This window comes from Physeter macrocephalus, chromosome 20, assembly GCF_002837175.3.
Source record: "Physeter macrocephalus isolate SW-GA chromosome 20, ASM283717v5, whole genome shotgun sequence".
NCBI lineage: Eukaryota > Metazoa > Chordata > Mammalia > Artiodactyla > Physeteridae > Physeter > Physeter macrocephalus.
In genome coordinates this window covers 24,208,739-24,229,356 of record NC_041233.1, presented here as the reverse complement: position 1 = coordinate 24,229,356, position 20,618 = coordinate 24,208,739, and the positions used below count along the sequence as shown (strand labels likewise).

General features: G+C 38.1%; 1 protein-coding gene and 1 pseudogene across 1 annotated transcript in view; both read right to left on the bottom strand.

Moving 5' to 3' along the window:
• MCU (mitochondrial calcium uniporter) overlaps positions 1–20,618 on the bottom strand; it is a 218,962-nt gene that overhangs the window by 196,161 nt on the left and 2,183 nt on the right. The window lies entirely within an intron of this gene.
• Positions 14,553–17,246, bottom strand: LOC102991776 (ATP-dependent RNA helicase DDX50-like; annotated as a pseudogene).

Genomic DNA, 20,618 nt, shown 5'->3' with positions numbered 1-20,618 from the left:
ACTGAACCAGGAAGAAATAGAAAATATGAACAGACCAATCACAAGTAATGAAATTGAAACTGTGATTAAAAATCTTCCAACAAACAAGTCTAGGACCAGATGGCTTCACAGGTGAATTCTATCCAACATTTAGAAAAGAGCTAACACGTATCCTTCTCAAACTCTTCCAAAATATTGCAGAGGAAGGAACACTCCCAAACTCATTCTACGAGGCCACCATCACCCTGATACCAAAACCAGACAAAGATGTCACAAAAAGAGAAAACTACAGGTCAATATCACTGATGAACGTAGATGCAAAAATCCTCAGCAAACAGAATCCAACAACACTTTAAAAGGATCCTACACCATGATCATGTGGTATTTATCCCAGGGATGCAAGGATTCTTCAATATATGCAAATCAATAAACCTGATACACCATATTAACAAATTGAAGAATAAAAACCATATGTTCATCTCAGTAGATGCAGAAAAATTTTTGACAAAATTCAACACCCATTTATGATAAAAACTCTCCAGAAAGTGGGCACAGAGGGAACCTACCTCAACATAATAAAGGCCATATAAGACAAACCCACAGCAAACATCATTCTCAATGGTGAAACACTGAAAGCATTTCCTCTAAGATCAGGAACAACACAAGGATGTCCACTCTTGCCACTATTATTCAACATAGTTTTGGAAGTCCTAGCCACAGCAATCAGAGAAGAATAAGAAATGAAAGGAATACAAACTGGAAAAGAAGAAGTAAAACTGTCACTGTTTGCAGATGACATGATACCATACATAGAGAATCCTAAAGATGCCACCAGAAAACTACTAGAGCTAATCAATGAATTTGGTAAAGCTGTAGGATACAAAATTAACGCACACAAATCTCCTGTATTCCTATACACTAACAATGAAATATCAGAAAGAGAAATTAAGGACACAGTCCCATTTACCATTGAAACAAAAAGAATAAAATACCTAGGAATAAACCTACCTAAGGAGGTAAAAGACCTGTACTCAGAAAACTATAAGACACTGATGAAAGAAATCAAAGATGACACTGACGGAGAGATATACCATGTTCTTGGACAGGAAGAATCGATAATGTGAAAATGACTATACTATCCAAAGCAATCTACAGATTCAATGCAATCCCTAGCAAATTACCAGTGGCATTTTTTACAGAACTAAATCAAAAAATCTTAAAATTTGTATGGAGACAAAGACCCCGAATACCCAAAGCAGTCTTGGGGGAAAAAAATGGAGCTGGAGGAATCAGGCTCCCTGACTTCAGACTATACTGCAAAGCTACAGTAATCAAGACAATATGGTACTGGCACAAAAACAGAAATACAGATCAATGGAACAGGATAGAAAGCCCAGAGATAAACCCACGCACCTATGGTCAACTAATATATGACAAAGGAGTCAAGGATATACAATGGAGAAAAGACAGTCTCTTCAATAAGTGGTGCTGGGAAAAATGGGCAGAAAACCTAAATAGACATTTCTCCAAAGACATACAGATGGCCAAGAAGGACATGAAAAGCAGCTCAACATCACCAATTATTAGAGAAATGCAAATCAAAACTACAATGAGGTGTCACCTCACACCGGTGAGAATGGGCATCGTCAGAAAATCTACAAACAACAAATGCTGGAGAGGGTGTGGAGAAAAGGGAACCCTCTTGCACTGTTGGTGGGAATGTAAATTGATACAGCCAGTATGGAGAACAGTATGGAGGTTCCTTAAAAAACTAAAAACAGAACTACCATATGACCCAGCAATCCCACTACTGGGCATATACCCACAGAAAACCATAATTCAAAAAGACACATGCACCCCAATGTGCACTGCAGCACTATTTACAATAGCTAGGTGATGGAAGCAACCTAAATGACCATCAACAGATGAATGGATAAAGAAGAAGTGGTACATACATACAATGGAATATTACTCAGCCATAAAATGGAACAAAATTGCGTCATTTGCAGAGACATGGATGGATCTAGAGACTGTTATACAGAGTGAAGTAAGTCAGAAAGATAATAACAAATATTGTATATTAACGCTTATATGTGGAACCTAGAAAAATGGTACAGATGAACTGCTCTGCAAGGCAGAAATAGAGACACAGATGTAGAGAACAAACATATGGACATCAAGGTAGTAAAGTGGCGGGGGGCGGGTGAATTGGGAGATTTCAATTGACATGTATACACTAATTTGTATAAAATAGATAACTAATAACCTGCTGTATAAAAAATAAATAAAATAAAATTCAAAAATTAAAATAAAAAAAGAATTGATGGACATTGTGACTTGGTTTTTCTATCTAATACAGACTAAAAAGAAAAGATGTCTTTTCTGAGGCATTCCCCAAACCTTGTTACAATAAAGAGCAGCCATTGACACCTACTTTATTCATCTCATTATACGAAGAGGACTATAACAGCTCCAGTAACACAATGGCACTTTGATAACCCTATAATTCAGACACCATATATCCTAGGATATAAGGTTAATTTGTTCAGTTTTTTTCTCCATATAACCCTCAAATGTTAGCAGTGAATTTTCTGTGTGTGTTTTCCAGAGTTGCTATTACTTTTGTACACTTTTTTCTTTGAAGAATAACATAAATACAGAAAAATATATAAGCTTGGTGAATTTTCACAAAGTGAATACACCCACGTAACCAGTACTCAAAACGAGAAACAGAACATTACTAGCACCTCCTTCATATCCCAATCCAAACACTTTCTCCATCTCCCACAAGGGTATTCAATCTCCTGACACCACAGATAGTTTTACTTGTTTTTGAAATTTATGTAAATGGACACTCTTTAGTGTCTGGGTTCTTTTGCTCAATATTATATTTGTGAGATTCACACATTATTATATATAGCTGTTCTTTGTTCACTGTGATCAATGTTTAACATTCATTGTGTGATTATGCCAGAATCTTATCTACCCATTCTACTGTTGATAGGCATTAGGAAAATTCCAGTTTGGACTACTACAATTAGACCCACTATGAACATTTTGTCCATCTCTTCTGGTGACTATATGCACACAATTTTGTTGTATGTAAATCTAGAAGTGTAAGTGCTAAGTCACAAAACATCCATGTGTTTAACTCTGGTAAATAACTAATAAACTTAAGGAAGAAAATAGTTTAAGGTCTTTACAGAGAAATTTGAATGCTTAATGATTCATCAGAAGGTGGTGACTTCAAAAACTACTTTCAGAAGGATAAACATACTGAAATAGGACAGTTGACACACAGTGCTTCCAAAGAAAGCAATTTACTTTGAATATTTTCACCAGCAATTCTGCATGCGACAATAACAGAAGTAACCAAGTCTGTCTTATCCTTTCTGGAATTGATGATGCTAAAAATTTAGGATCAACAACTGAAAAGCCATTATTACCAATAAGGTAAAGTAACCACCTTCTTGACAAGTTACAGAATATAAATGTTAACAAGTCAGAACTCTGCAGTAGTTAAGCCTGTACTCATTTAATCACACTCCTGGAAATTGAAAGAGACTTCAAAACTAGTTTAACCTTCAGGTGGTCATAGAAATGCCTTTTACATCAGTGAACACACTAACAAAAATTCATTTAATCCCGGAACAGAAAAAGAATATTATGCAAAGACTAAGGGAATCTGAATAAAGCATGGACTTTAGTTAATAATAATGTATCAATATTGGTTCATTACAAAAAATATGTATATATAGGTTCATTAATTATAACAAATGTACCATACTAATGTAAGATGTTAACAATAGGGGAAATGGGGATGGGGTATATATGGGAATTCTGTGTACAGTCTTAGGCATTTTCCTGTAAATCCAAAACTGTTTTAAAATAAAATTTATTTTTAAAACTCCATTTAAAACTCTGTAACGTAATCTGCAGATTGTAATACACCTGCTAAACTCTTCTCAGAATGCAATCCAAATGCACTTTGAGAGCTGAAAGACACCCATACAGACATACATACACACATGCATACATACAATCCTGCTATCTGTGAGCTTAGACACATAGATACATGAAGGAAGCATTCCATCTGTGCCAATTTTAGTTTTGCTCCTAGCTATAAAATTATTATCAAGGCTCAAACTTCTTTTTATTCCAACTAACCTAACCTTTTTTGAGTATACACTATAAGCACTTAGTGATTCATTAAGAAGCAATTCCCCAGTTATCGTCAAATGATAAAAGTATCTAAACTCCAAGTAAGGTCAATTCTCCAATATATCATTTCTTTGTGGTTTAAATCATTGAGTCTTTGCTTTTACTTCACGGAAAATAAAGGAAAAAGACTGTGCCTTACAGCTAGTAGGGAAAACAAGTAGCCCTAACATGGTATAAGGCCTAGTAGAAGGAACCCTGGGCAACGAGGCAGGAGACCTAGCTTCTAGCTTCAGTTCTATCTCTAATCTGCTACCTAATGAATTCAACTGTGGTTCTACCAATTTTATATCTAAATACAACTTGAAGTTTGGTTCTTTTATAGCAGAAATCAAACTTTTTCTTTAAGAGCCAGGTATTTTAGGCTTTGTGGGTCACATGGGCTCTGTTGCAACTCAACTCTGTTGCTGTAGTGCAAAAGCAGTCATAGACAATATGTAAATGACAAATGTATCTCTTCCAATAAAACTTTATTTACAAAAATAAGCAGTGGTCTTGGCTGTAGTTTGCCAATCCCTATTCTGTAATATCAGGGGCAAGAAAATCAATTGGCAAGATTGATTTTGTAAAACTGCATCATGAGTGCACACTGAAATAAACTGTGTTTTGTTTGCAGGGAGAAAATGCTTATGAATCAGGATCTTCACATACCTGAGAATGTTCAAGTTTCCCCTGCGTGAACAGGTCACATCACCAATACCTAAGACAGAGCAGGAAAACACTCTCCCTTACATGGTTGTTAATGACATAACAGGGGGTGTGTTAATTTACATAGGCAAAATTTACAAGGTGACCTGCAAAAGTAAAATACCAGGTTTTAGCAACTTTAGCAGTAAATACAGAAACCCAAACCTCATTAACACCAACAGTCACTTCTTCCTTATAGTAAGCTAAATAAATTCAGAAAATTGCCAAGGTCATTGGCTTCCCTGGGAGAGCTGTTCAGCTTCCATGTAACTCAAGTGGTTTAGACCAGCAGACGCTTGGTCATCCATAACCTGTTAAATTTCCAGGAGGCCAGAGTAACTAACTGTTTGTGCTAAGGTAGAAGCTCTGATTCATTCTGGGATGGGACAGGGGTTGCTCATCGCTATAAATGGTCTCATCAAGCCAAGATCAGATCTATCCTCCCTTAGGGTCTACCTTAGTAAAAATGTTCCATTCTGTGCTAAGTCACCTTGCTAAATGCAGCATCATGTTAGCTACCAGGTATTCAACAGCAGGCTGGAGCAAAGAGCCGGCCCACAAGGATCAAGCAAGTGCCTTTTTAAAAACTAATCTTAAGGAGTTCAAGTTCCTCTCCATGGCTTTGCAAAGTAAGCAAAAACCATGCCAAATAGTAAAAAAGGCACTTACTTGACTCCCACAGTCCAGCTCCACACTCTAGCAGCTAAGATGTCACTGGCATGGTACATGGAGAGAGAGGTGGAAACGATATCTTGCCAACCACTGTAGGAATGGTAGTGAAAGACCTAAAAGAATAGAAAAAAGTAAAGTCAATGTCAAAGGTAAAGGCCTTCCTGAGCCTGCTGACATGGGTACCTCAGCATATAATGCCGAAAAAGAAAAGAAAGTCTGAAAAGCTCTTGTTTAAGCCGTTCTTAGCTGCTGGTTATTACAAGTGACTCTTAGGACAAGAGGGCACTTTTAAAAGAATATGAGTTATAACCTAGAATATATCCAGACTGGTTACGAGAAACTCTGAAATAATACTTTTTTTCTTCAGAAAAGAAAGTATTAAATCTTAGATCACGACATAGTAGGTTCATAGAGAAATAAAAACAGAGAATTTGAAGCAACAACTCATAAATCAATACTTCTAGAAATAGTATTAAGGGGAAATTTTTTTTTCACCCCACCTCTACCCTTCCAGCATTTGAAAAACAGAACCCTGATAAACTATGAAGAAATAAGAAATATTTTTAAAAACTTAAGGGGCGGGCTTCCCAGGTGGTGCAGTGGTTGAGAGTCCGCCTGCCAATAAAGGGGACACGGGTTCGTGCCCCGGTCCGGGAAGATCCCACATGCCGTGGAGCAGCTGGGCCCGTGAGCCATGGCCGCTGAGCCTGCGTGTCCGGAGCCTGTGCTCCGCAACCAGAGAGGCCACAACAGTGAGAGGCCCGCGTACCGCAAAAAAAAAATAAATAAATAAACAACACTCTTCTTTTACTTGCAGGTCCATTCAGCACCCTTTCCATTAGAACCACAATGGAAAAAACAAACAGACAGTTGAGTTTAATCATTCTTGAGGCATCAGAATCCATCCAATAAGAAAAAGCAAATAATTTAAGTTTTCATTCTAAATAAATTATAGCCGAAAGATTATTCTTGCACTAGCCCTTAATTCTAATATGCTTAAAGCTGGGTCACTTTTTTAATAGATAGTTTGGTGATTCAAATTGCCCAGGCCTCAATTAATTTAATTAGAATGGGATATTCACTGTTAATAGCATATCTGACCAGACTACATCTTGGGTGCCTAACTAATGTTTTCTTCTTAATTTTGGCTTGTGTTTGCTTTGCCTTAGCTACAGTCCCTGGAAAGCATCCCATTTATTAGTGTTTCCCTCGCTGCATCAGCATTTCTGGTTAATGCATTATAGCAAATCATTTGGAGGGAAACCTGAATGAAGTTCTGTACTGTGTATTCTGCAAAATTGTTCAAACCATATCAAAGATATTGCAAATAAAAGACAGCATGAAACTGGGAAAAAAAAATATTTATCAGAGATTTTTTAAATCAATGACTACAAAGAAAGAATATACACTGACACATATATATGATTTATTACTAAAACAAATACTTATTTCACAGCAACTACCTTCCTCAAAAAGAAGTACTTCCCCTCAGACCCACACCTTGTTTTTCCTTCACTCCATCAAAACCATGACACAATCCAAGAACAGTTTTGTTTTTAACATATAAGTGACATATCCTTTTACAAAATAAAGCAGGTAGTTCCAAATTGCAAATTATTCCAAACACAGAAAAGAAACAATGAATAAATACCAACAAGTTTTCATCCACAGCTTGTCTGTGCTTGAAAAGTCTGAGAATTTTAATAGAAATAACCAAGCTTTTGCTGCAGCTCAGTCCCTCACAAGCTCACTGTAATATAGCAGATGCTGTTCTGCATTTTGTACAAGACACGTTCATCTGTTTAATGAAACATTACTCTTCTCCGCCTTCTCTCGGGAAGTATAAAGGGTTTTCCCAGGAAAACGATAAATGAGGACATTCCACACCAAAAGAGGAAACTGGCTTTTTTGAAAGTCAAAACAACATTCCTAATCTAACTTTTAAAATGACATAACATATTTCTCTTTCCTGTCCCCCTAAAATATTCAGCTAAAAAGGCTTTCAGTCAACAGAAGAATAGTTAAATATGTGCAGCAGAGAAACCACAGAGTTAAAAATGAATGAACCAGAACCACAGGTATCAACTACATAATTAAAGTATTAAGCAAAAAAGAACAAATTGCATAGGGATATTATACAGTATAATATCTTCTAAATAAGGTTTAAAACATGTTTACAATATTTTATGAGATATATATGGCATTAAACACATGCACGGGAAACACCGAACTGGAGAGAATGTTACTTTTGGGAAAAGGGGAGAGGAAATAGGATTGAGGAAGGAAACTTGGGGTAGCAATTATAGTTGTACTGTTTAATTTCTCAAGCTAAAGGAAATACATTACTCTCCTTGTTTTTATAGATATTACATACTTCATAATTTAAAAAGAAAAGACTTTCCCCTTATATGTTTGACTGAACTCAACATAATTTCCTTATGAAGGACATCCACCTTCCCCATCCCCACCCCCAAAAAACAACAACCCTCTGTGCTGGTATGGCCTTTCCAAGTGAGCTTCTCTGAGAGCCTGCTCCTCAGTAGTTACTTTCTGTCTTTTCTTCTATTAGTGCTGCTACTTTCTGATGCTGGCTGTGATGTGACCTCGGATCCATAACTCAGAGCCTCAGCTTGTCTCTACTTTTAATCTTACCAAGAATACTGGTTTTAGGCAAGAAAGCTATTACACATAGCTCCCTTTCATTTTCCCTCTTTTACTGCTAAAAGCTCTAGCAAACATTAAAAAGAGAGCCGTTATGTATCTAAAGCTCACCAGACTTTGTGGCACTTGGCCAAGCTATGAACTCTATTAGTAGTTGATTCTGAATCAACTACTAATGCAGTCTGAGATATTAAAATTAAAGAAAGTACTGACTGGAGTTCAATTCTCCTTTTAATAAATGAATACTCCAAAATTCTGTAATATGGTATACTACAATTCTGTTCTACCATCTCAACTGTGCATGAACAACATTTTGTTTTGAAGCTTAAGTCAGAGCTAGAAATGGAAAAAATAAATTTCATTTTCTTTGGGGTTAAAATGAAAACAAAATAAGGAAACAAAACCCAATTATTAACATGCATATAGATGAGACATTCACACAGTGTATACCCTTGGGATCCCCTCAAAAACAAAAAAACAAAAAAAATCACTACTACCTCTTTCTGGTCAGAAAAGTCATTTTTCCTGTCTGCTCAGCAACTTCTTTCCCCAGCACTCAGAGATCAGGGAACGAGAGGTAAGAAAGAGAAACTGACAGAGATAGACATAAGCTGGTATTCTTCTGTTTACAAAAGAAATATTATTCCATCAAAATCAAATCAAAAACTTTCAATTTTCTTATTAAGTTTTTACTATTTTTTCCACTCCATTCAATCTATCTTTAAATACTTCTTTAAAGTATTCTGATATCTATACTCTGTTTTAAAATGAAAAAAGAGGTTTTTAATCACACTTGGCCACTTGCCACAGCCCTGATTCACGGCAGCTAGCAGAATTCTGGCAGTACAAGATACAGGATACAGTAGGGGTAGAATGGAAAAACAGAAGATTAGCTCCAAAATACACACCTCCAAAAATCTGTCATCTTCGGAAATATATATCTGTAGGGAATCTAGAGTTGGCAGCACCTTGTTCAAATAGTTCCTTTCTCAATTCGGCAGTGCCCAGCCCTTCACTCTTCTCTCTTCTCCCTCACTTGCTCCAAATACCTGCCAGGTTGTTGTCATTGTGTCAATTCTTAAATTACCTATAGCGTAACAGCACTACAATCTTTTTCCATTACTATTTTTACTTAGCGTTTTATACAGCCATGCTTGTTTCAGCACAATCTGTGCACTCTTTTAAGATTATTAGCTGCTGCCTGAATCAAAGAAAAGTAATTCCTTCTTCATAGTTCTATGATTCCCTTACTGCAGAAACTAGGCAGAGAACAAGATGATACACAGCTGCATTATTCACCAGGTTGAAGGATTTAGACAATGGTCCCTAGAACTTTTTAACTCAGTGTTAGACTCTCATTTGTCCAACACTGACTGAATGTCTACATTCATGACACTGTATTAGACTCAGTTCACAGAGTTTGGGAGAACAGACTACTACCAGCAATTAATCACTTGTTAAGATTTTCCCACTGGGGATTCCTGTAGTGTAAATACAAAGAAACATTTTCTGTTTCAGGCTGGCAGGCCACAACTCAGAATTAACAAATTATTAGCACAGTCCTGTCTCCCCTCAAACACTCCAGCATTAACTGCTTTTTTCCTCCTCCCCTCTCTCCAACTCTCTGAATTCCCCACCACATCTTCACCTCTTCCCCAACTCCCTCAGCAGTTTGAACTGGAAAAAGAAGAAAAAAGAGAAAGATGGGAATAAAGGCTTGATGAATTATGAGGAATGCAGGGTAAATTGTTCACCAAGATGTCAGAAAGTAATTATGCAAACTGTCCTGAAAAGGAATTGGAAGGGTCTTTTTCTTCACTTCAAGCCCTTGGCCCTTGTGAGAATAAGCAAATATATGTCCGTCTGTTTATGATTTTATACAAACTACCCAATGAAACAACATAAAAGTTACTTGTCAAGTGTTATATAAAAATGATACATAACTTAGAATTAAAGAAGCCCTTTAGGCTCACCTAATCAAGCATCCTTATTTAATCAACAAAAATAATAGGATCAAAGAGGTTACATCACTTGCTCAAGGTCAAACAGCAAGTTAATGGAAGAGAAAGGAGCAGAACCCAGACCCCTAACTATTATACCACATGGCACCTAATTCTCTTCAATTACTTACTCTATTTTGGCGACTGCGAAACACACACACACACACACACACACACACACACACACACACACACACACACACTCTCTCTCTCTCTCTCTCTCTCTCTCTCTCTCTCTCTCACCACTTCCATCTTTTCATTTATTTAACTATCTCAGAAAACTATTAAAAGATTCTGTGATGGTACAGCTATTCTTTGCTCCCATAAGATTTCAAAAGGTTCATCAACTACATCTCAAATACAATCTCCTCTGGTAGAGCAGATACTGTAATGTCTCTAAAAAACTGTTATAATTATCAAGTAAATACTTACCTTTGTATTATAATACCTAGAAGACCAAAGAATATGTGCTCTCTAAATAAAGCAATCCATTAAGGTCCAGTCAATTAAAATGTTAGAGAATCACTCCAAATAACTTGTTCTCAATTTTATATATATATAATAATGCTCTTGAGAAACTGGAGTGGCAGAAGCAATGGGAATCTTGTATATCTACATTTATAATATGGGAAGAAAAACTGCTAAAATTTTACTAAGATTTCATGCTTAGGAATGACTAGTTATGTTGTTTATTTGTTTGTTTTTTAAAAAGTAAGATCATCATACATACAATGCTTACTAGTCCCTAAAGGGAGTCAAATATTACAAAAATGGAAAGTTAGAGAGGACAAAGTTCAAGAAAATTACTCAAAGTATTCCTCTAGTTAATGAACACAATGTTAAGAGTTTCTGCTTTGGGAGAGTATAATACACAGGACACATTCTTTCAGCAAAGATTTGCTGAGTGCTCATCATGCTATGTGAACTTTTTCATACTGCTATGCAAATCTTCCAGATTCTGATAGTATGAGGTAGGGGTGGGGAGGCAGAAATAAGGGGATAAGGTGGGTGTATGATTTTATATAGAAATTTTTAAATCATTTAAAAATAATTAAACCAGATTTTTTTTAAATACAAAAGCAGAGGTGTAGAAAAGACAACAAAGAAGCATATTTCACATGATGATTAAAAGGAACACGCAAAAAAGGTCAAGAAATAAAATTTCAGTACCTGAGTAACACAGTAACACAAGTCTTGAATTGAACTGTCTTTCTACCTAGTACTTAGTAGCTGAGTGATAGAACTTGACGATTGGTTGTGGACTGTCAACTCTACTTCCTAAATCTCCCTTCTCTCTATTCTCTTTTCTCCATCCTCAAGCCTGCTGTCCTAGTTCAGACATCTTTTGCCTGGTCCATTAGATGTTCCTTACTGGTGTCTGTCTTTCCGGTCCCATCCTCTCCAATTAAGCCTTCACACTGCTGCCAGTGTGACCTACCTAAAAGCACAAACATAATCATGTGATTCCCTTACTTGAAATTCTTCCAATGCTCACCTACTGACAAGTAGTATTTTTCCAAACTGTGGCTTAAATTAATTGAGTCCCAACCAGAATTTCCTTAAGAGAACAGAAACTATGCATACATAGTAAAAATATTGTTTCATGAGACTTTTCCTAGTTGTATGCATACATGCATGTGCTCAATCATAACATAAAAGGCATTTCTACTGTGGGTTGAGTTTTTTAAAAAACCACTGAACTACATCATAAAATGTCAGCTCCTTCACAAGTCCTTTCACAATCTGATCCCTCATCACAGCAAGTGGTGAAGAGACAGGCTCTGTAGCCAGACTACTTGGTTTTATATGCTGGGTATGCCACTCGCTAGCTGTGTTATCCTAGGCAAGTCATTTACTAGCTGTGTGTCACTAACTGACTGTCTGGGCAAATCACTTAACCAATCTGATGCAACTCAGTTTCACTATCTGTAAAACGAGGATAATAACAATACCTACTCACAGGGTGTCACAAGAATTAAGTGAGACTGTGTACAGTGCTTGGCACATGGTGCACTTCATAAATATTAATTATGATTGGTATCACTGCTACTGTCCAGCCTAATCTTCAGCTATTCTTGCCCATATCCAGTTGTAACAAATTACTGGCTGTTTCTCAAATACATCATACTCCCTCATATTGTCATGTTAGATACTAGTGCTGCCTGGCATATGAACCAACCTTTTCAGTCCCCCACACATTATATTTCCTCATATTTCAGCTCAAGCAAGGCCTCACCAGTGAAGCCTTCCCCAACATCCTCGGGTAAGTCTAAGTGCTCCCACTGACCTCCATAGGGAAAAGAAAAAGCACAGCCAGTTACAGTCTTGTTTATAGTCTTGTCTCCTGGCCAGACTGTGAACTCTTAGAACCACAACAGAAACATCTCTCCTTACCAGCACAGTGTCTCACAGAGTAGGAGTTCCACAGATATATTCTGAATGACTCTAGGTATTAACCTTTCTAGATCTTTATTTTCTCATCTGTACAATGGGGATGGTATTTTGCCTGAAGGGTTGTTGTGGAGTATACTACACAATGTTATAAAAGTGCCTGACATAGAAGCAATGCTCAGTAATTACCAGGTTTACTGGGTGGGACTTTTTAGAATCTTAAACTAAATTTCAAAGATTTGGAGGGGGTGGGGGGGTAGGCGTAATACCTTAGACTCTTATCAGTTAATCCCTGGCGGGGGGCGGGGGGGGGGGGCGGGGGGGGGGGAGAAAGAGATTTAAGAAATGTAGTCAGTGGGAGGGATGGTGAGGTCTCTTGGAAAAAACTGCGGTAGATGCTTGAGAAAGGAACAAAACTGAAGGAGCAGGTGCTGAAAAGGAAGGAAGACCCACACTGACAACCAGCATGGTACAGCTTTAATTCTAGCCAGATGTAGGCTTAAATCCCAGCTCCAAAACATTTGTCCATCTTTGCATCCCTATCATTAAAACAGTTTATGACACGTAAGAAGAAATGAACCTATCCCGTCCTCAATTTCCTCAAACTAGCACAATATATCAAACTAGCACAATAATACCTCTTATAGGGTTATGGTGAGAATTAAACATGGAAACTCAGTGCCTTTAGCTCTTAGATGCTTTCTTCTATATCTACCCCTCTGTCTTTACAGGTCAGGTAGTTCAGCTAAACTATTTGCTCTCCTGTTATTTTATAAACTATCAGTTGCATTAACTTTCTCTAAAGTTTAAAGCAGACATTAATACTCTTAAATATCCTGTAACACTATTTACTATAGGTAAGTAAGAAGTATTACACAAAGTGGGCCTGTCTGAGAAGGCAAAAAAAGAATTTAAAAAATCTTGAAACCGGGCTTCCCTGGTGGCGCAGTGGTTGAGAGTCCGCCTGCCGATGCAGGGGATAAGGGTTCGTGCCCTGATCCGGGAAGATCCCACATGCCGCGGAGCCTGTGCTCCACCACGAGAGAGGCCCGCGTACCGCAAAAAAAAAAAAAAAACTCTTGAAACCTATAAGGTAGTACGGCTCAGGACTGTACATTTGAGACTGTCCTCTGGATAGCATCATACACTCAATGGGCTCTGCTCAGCAATTTTCTGGTGATTATTACAAGTGCTCTCCCCAAAATAAAGTGGACAACAAATTTAAAAAATGTAAAAACTGAAAACTTTAGTAACGAAGCATAAAAGGTAAACACCTCACTCTTTTGGATTAATAAATATTATTAATGTCATTAAAGAACTTTTGGAAAAGCCTCTTATTTTTAAGAGAGATGTCAAAATGCAATGTCATATTATCCAATTATTCCAGAACTGTGTTAGAAAAAGTTCAGTTTTAGTATGCTATTAGACCCAGTTGGTGATATAATTTACCACGTTATGCTTTTATCAATTAAAAAAAACAAGCCTGTACACGGTTTATGAGTCAAGAATTCACTAAACTTATTAAAATTACTTTGCTTGAAGTCAACTTTCATTTTTACACAGGCTGTCTCAATGCACGCGTTTAACAAAGTGCAGTGAAATAAACAGATTGTTTCCCTTTTGTGTTCAGCTGCGGAGGTCAAGTTTTTATCAGATGTCCTCAAGCTTGATCTAAATCAGGGAGTAACTATTCAAGATTCAGTTTGACTTTAGGGTCTTACTGGAAGAATCTGACCCCAATTCACTTTTTTTTTAAAGGAGGTTTTTTATTCAAAAGTATAACTGGATAAGTAGATTTGTTTACAATCATTCTTGCGAAATCCTTAAAAAAAAATACAACCAACCTCTTTGCAAATAGCAGACACAGATCTCAACTATGATGACCTAATTTTTGGTGGATAATGTACATGATTAGGCAGAAATAGGCAAGCTCACACTGGTAGATTAACTATCTCAGTCAAAACTCTGTTTGTGGCCCCCACTTCTCGATCAATTTCTGTTCTCACTTCGCCTTCTACCATCTTGTGGACTTCCTGACCGACTCCCCTGTCGACTCTGTCTACCTGACCGGCCACCAGATCGACCACTTGACCAGCCACTTGACCAGCCACTCCTCTGTCTGGAATTAGAAGATGTGTTTCCATCATAATATTCTTCAATTTCAGGCAACTTGGCTGGCACTGAGAGTACCCAGTCTGAATCATGCCACTCTGCCTGTGACCATTCTGACTCAGTTGTGGGAACATCAAAGCAAATGCCCATATTTCCTTTTCGGAGGCACATTCTGGTAATTTGAGACACCGCATTACTACTCAACTTTCTGTTAAGTTCTTTCCAAGCACAGCTAACATCCTGTATTTCTTCTGGGCTTCCAGAGTCAAGGTTACAACCCCCTTATCAGAGGTGATCAAAGAACGTGGTTCAAAACTTGATGCACCAGAGATGTGGGCTAATGCTGCAGCCAATGCATCCACTGCCCCTTTCTCTTCTATCAGTCTCTGAGCTGATGGTCAGAAAAAATCAACAGCAGCATAAGAAACGGATGCCAGAGACCTGATGGCATCCATGCTTTTAGATTTAACTAAATCCATTGTAGAAGGAACACCTACACATTTAAAAGTAACTCCTGCTTTTTGTTCCACATATCTTAGTTGACCTCTTTCTCTTGGTTGATAAAAACATATGCAAATTCCTGTCCAGCCAGCTCTGCCTGTGCATCCAGAGCGATGAATATAGGACTCAACATCCTGTGGAGGTGAACTCTGAATAACCAGGTCAACCTCAGGAATGTTCAAACCACGGGCAGCAACATTGGCTGCCACCAAAACTACCCTCTCTGAAGCCTTTCAGTGTAATTTCTCTTTGTGACTGTGCAATGTCACCATGTAAACACTGGGCATTCTGTTTTATGTGTGGATTCATGGCCATATCAGTTACATTCTTTTTGGTCTCACAGAAGATAATAGCCCTCCCTTCAGACCCACTGTAGACTTGAAGGACATCTCCAGTAACTGCTGGCCTCTGAGATTAATAGCACTGGATGGTCAGATGTTCCACAGTAGTTGCAGCCTTTTGAGTCATTTTCCCAACAAGGTCAACCTGTTGGTATCTGGACTTCATGTATCTTTTTGCAACTTTGTATACCCACTGTGGGCAAGTTGCAGAAAAATGTAAAGTCTGAGGATTGTCTTCAGAATCAGTTTTGTAGGATTCGTGGATAATATCTTCAACTTGTTCAGCAAAACCTAAATCTAACATTTGATCCACTTCATACAGCACAACGTGGCGCAGTTTAGAAAGATCTAATCGGCCGCTCTGCAGATGATCTTTGATACGAGCTGGGGTCCCAACCAAGATGTCAATACCATTTCGAAAATGATAATTTGGCTTTGATATGATGTTCCACCATAAAAACACGCCACACTGAGTTTCCTAGTTATATCTTTGAAGTCTTTGGCTACTTGGTTTGCCAGTTCCCTTGTAGGAGCCAAAACAAGTACCTTTGGTGAGCGGCTTTTTTTAATTGCCTCTTGATTTCTTTGGAGTCTTTCAATCAAGGGGATGGCAAAAGAGAATGTCTTTCCTGTTCCTGTCCGTGCTCGAGCAATTAAATCTTTTCCTTCACATACAGGACCAAAAGTCTTAACTTGAATAGGAAAGAGATATGTTACCCCTTTCAGAAGCTTTATAGTCTCTTCAGAAATAGGGAAATTGGAGAAGGCTCCTTCTTTCTGTTCACGTATTAGGGTCTCTTCTAGTTTATTATCACTTGATTTATGAGTAGAACTATCTAAGGATGACACTCGCTTTTTTTTTCATATTCATCAATATCTCCATTTGACAGATCTTTTCTTCTTTGACTTATGAGATTTAGAAAATTCATCTGAAAGTCTATGACATCCTTCCTTGGTGTCACCATTTAGCTTCTCTTTCATTTTAGCTTTTTTTGGGTTTGGGAGCAACCAGGTCATCTGCAACACCATTTTCTCTTGTTTCTGATTTCTCATCTGAATCATATGGTGCCTTGACTTCCTTCTATTGCTCCAGCATTGTGTAATATGTTTTCAGCTTATCTTGTTTAAATCTTCATAACAACCCTATAAGGGAAGTACAGGTCCATAATCCCTTATCCGAAATTCCGACATCCACAGAGCTCTTTTGCCTCTGCTTCCTCTGGCTCTCGGTCTCCTCCAAAGGTGCCTCCGGCTCCATAATGTCCCCGTAGAGGAGTTTCCCAAGCATCATTCGCCACCACCGCTGCCGCCACCTCCCTCTGGGCACGGCGGCCACAACCACCTGCGGGCAGCGACAGGGTGAAAGGAAGCGGGGGCAGGGCGGCCTCCCAGCCAGGGCCATGCGTCACTTCCCCCAATTCACTTTTTACAACCAGTCTCAGCTTAATTATTTTTAGAATGAAACACAGAATTTTGTAATTTCATAGGAAAAGAACTTAATGGGAAAACCAGTAGATGTGTGAGCCATTTTCAGCTCTGCAGTAACTTGCTGGGCTACCAAGGAAAAGGCCACTTTACTGTTCCTGAACTTTTATTTCCTTAACCTTGTCTTGTCGAGCTCTAAATTCTAGGACTCTTTTAAGTACATGTCTTCCATGGTAACATCTTAGTTTTCCTAATAACATGTTGTTCCAGTATTGTATTAATCAGTCAAATAAAGAATAGAGGATTCCCCTATATTGAGTGGTTATCTTGAGATCTTAAAAGGTAATCTTGTCCTTAATCACAGGAAAACAAACAGTAATTTTTTTAAGAAAACCCACGGAGCACAAAGCTAGAATATAAAAAGAAATAAAAGCAACATCTTAGTAGTTATTCAGACTATGGTATCAACGAAGTGCTACTATAGAAGACCATGACCACTCCTTGATTTCCCTTTCAAACAGTAGGCAGCCCCAAAACCAAAATTCACATTCAATTTATTGTCTTCAACATAAACCATTCTTTTTTTAAAAAAATTAATTAATTAATTAATTTTTTGGCTGCATTGGGTCTTCACTGCGCGCCAGCTTTCTCTAGTTGTGGCGGCGAGCGGGGGCTACTCTTTGTTGTGGTGCGCGGGCTTCTCAGTGCAGTGGCTTCTCTTGTTGCGGAGCACGGGCTCTAGGTGCACCGGCTTCAGTAGTTGTGGCACACAGGCTTAGTAGTTGTGGCATGCGGGGTCTAGAGAGCACGCTCAGTAGTTGTGGCGCAGGGGCTTAGTTGCTGCGCAGCATGTGGGATATTCCTGGACTGGGGCTCGAACCCATGTCCCCTGCATTGGCAGGTGGATTCTTAACCACTGCAACACCAGGGAAGTCCAACATACACCATTCTTGATGCTGCATTTCTATTTAGATTCCCTCTTAGAGTGGAGTTCCATAAAGCATAAAATAGAGCCCTCTGAGACTCAGAAAAGTTCAAATAATCAGAATTTGTTGACTACATCCAAATTTACTCATTCGACTATTTTATGGGGTTCAAAATAAGCAAGATTTTAAGATAAAGTTTCCATAATAAGTCTGCTCTAAGCATATTTATCCACAACCTTCAAAATCTTAATATTATCATCAACAACAATAAATCTAGACTCTGATTCAAACATATATTCCTAATAATCTGGGTATTTATCATACTTTTGCTTCTTTGGATAGAAAGTGTGTACCACTGTAGAGCTAATCCAATGTTACCAACTCTCTGCATCAGTCCACAATAAAGAAGTGTAATATACAACCAAAGACAGCACTGGCAATACCAAACTTAAAGCAATAACCCAAATGTGGTTACCTAAGCAACAGGTCATTAAACAAGTCAAACCAGGGGGGGAAATAGAGCACACCTTTTCACTGGCAAGCAGACAAAAGGGTGCGTATTCAATTAATGCTTGTCTGAGTGCTATCTATGTACCTAGTACTGCTCTGGAGTCTATGAGAGACAAAAAGGTAACAAGATACACAATCGCTGCCCAGTAAGATAAGGTACCCACAAATGAAACATTTAGAGAACAAGCCAGTGTCAATCTGTGTCCTGAAAATAATAAGTCCTATCTGCATTCAGAGAAGACAGAATAGAACAATGGAAAGGGATTAAGAGCTAGGAAACACACATGTGAAGATTCAGACTAGGATTTCTCCTTGAATCCACCTCCATTTAAAAGAATTTTTATCCCAGATGTCATTAACCACAAACAACAGAAAAGTCACTTCCCTCAGTTCCCATTAGGTCTGTTTTCTCATCTGTAAAGTGAGGAAGTTAGATTCAAAGAGGAGTCAAAGGTCACAGTCTCTCACCTAAAATGAACCTTAGAGGTTAGAGGAGTGGTTAAGACTGAAATTCCGCTACAAAAACTGCACAGACATTTAATATGGGTATATGAGACACTGGCTTAAGGACAGTGGAGTATTTGTGCTGGGTGGATCTGGCAAAGTAAGACTTAGCCAGATCATGAGGAGCCCAATTAAAGAACTGGGACTTACCTCTGTGTCAGGCAATGTAACCTCTGTTAAAACTTTCAGGTTAAATGAAAAGTAAAAAAAAAAAAAAAAAAACTTTCAGGTTAAACTGAAATGACAAAACTGCCAAAGAACTACAATGTGTAAAGTAAAAAGGGACAGCCACAATCTATAACAGTATAATGACAGACTTAAGTAAAAGATTTTGCAATTCAGCATACCCGTTGACCACTAGGAAATGCCAACAGTCAGGCTGTCATAATCAGAGATGAGACAGTTTGATTTAGCAAAGAAATTACACAGCTCACAATGAAAGGCAGTTCCCCTCAAAGAATCATCCTTGAAAATAGCCACCTTCACTAACCACACAGAAAAGCATGCAACAAATATTTTACATCAGACTCGGTTACACTCACAAGCTGGGAAGCAATAACAGGCTCTTCACATAGGAAAGGAAAAATTACACTAGATGGTGCTACAAATACTGAATAAGCCCCTGCACCTTTTCTCCTATTTACTCAGTTGAATGATGCTTTAATTGGGGCGGGGGGGCGGTTACAAGCTATGTTGTATTACTTCGCAATCACATTTACCTATATTAGCTGAACTGTATTGCTTTGGACTTGTTCTTCAAACTTGGAAAAAATGAATTTCAAAAAACATACCTCTCAAGCAAAAAATTAACCAATACTGTAATTGGTTATGTCCCCTTGGCTCTAATTTACCATACCTACTACAGCAGAACAAAAGTGGTACAAGCAGGACTTGTGATCTAGTCCAACACAGAGTGCCATCTGCTGCACATACACAGGATGTCACCTCTGCAAGATTCAACCTTAGTGTCTCTCAGGGACCTTTATAAGAGACAGTGGTTTGTTCCTCTATTGCCTAATACATGTGCCTCAAACCAACATAGGAGAATTCTCACTCATGGCGTTTTGAAATACCAGTACTTTCATAACAAACAATAGTAAGTTTTATAAGGGAGGAGAAAGATGTGAAGGAGCAATTGTACTTTATAATAAAAAGAACACAATAAGGGGGTCAGAATATCCGGAGTGGGTGGGAGTCCTAAAACTGTTGTACATTCATCGTGTAATCCTGGCCAAGTCTCTCCCTTTCTGGGTCTTAATTTCAAGCATAAAATGTCAACAGTTAAACAAATCTCTAAGAGATACCTTTCAAATTGAGTCTTGTGAGGAATCATAGAATAACAGATGGAGACAGCTAAATACATGATAGCTTCGGAGCAATCGTAGAAAAAGAAAAAAACTGTTTACATATTTTAAATAATCAGGCACAACTCTTTTCAAAATCTTACAATTCTAAGTTCATTTGCAAGTCACCATGCTTATAACACTTCTGCCCTTCAGAAATAACACTTCTTTTTTTTTTTAACATCTTTATTGGAGTATAACTGTTTTACAATGGTGTGTTAGTTTCTGCTTTACAACAAAGTGAATCAGTTATACATATACACATGTTCCCATATCTCTTCCCTCTTGCGTCTCCATCCCACCCACCCTCCCTATCCCACCCCTCTAGGTGGTCACAAAGCACAGAGC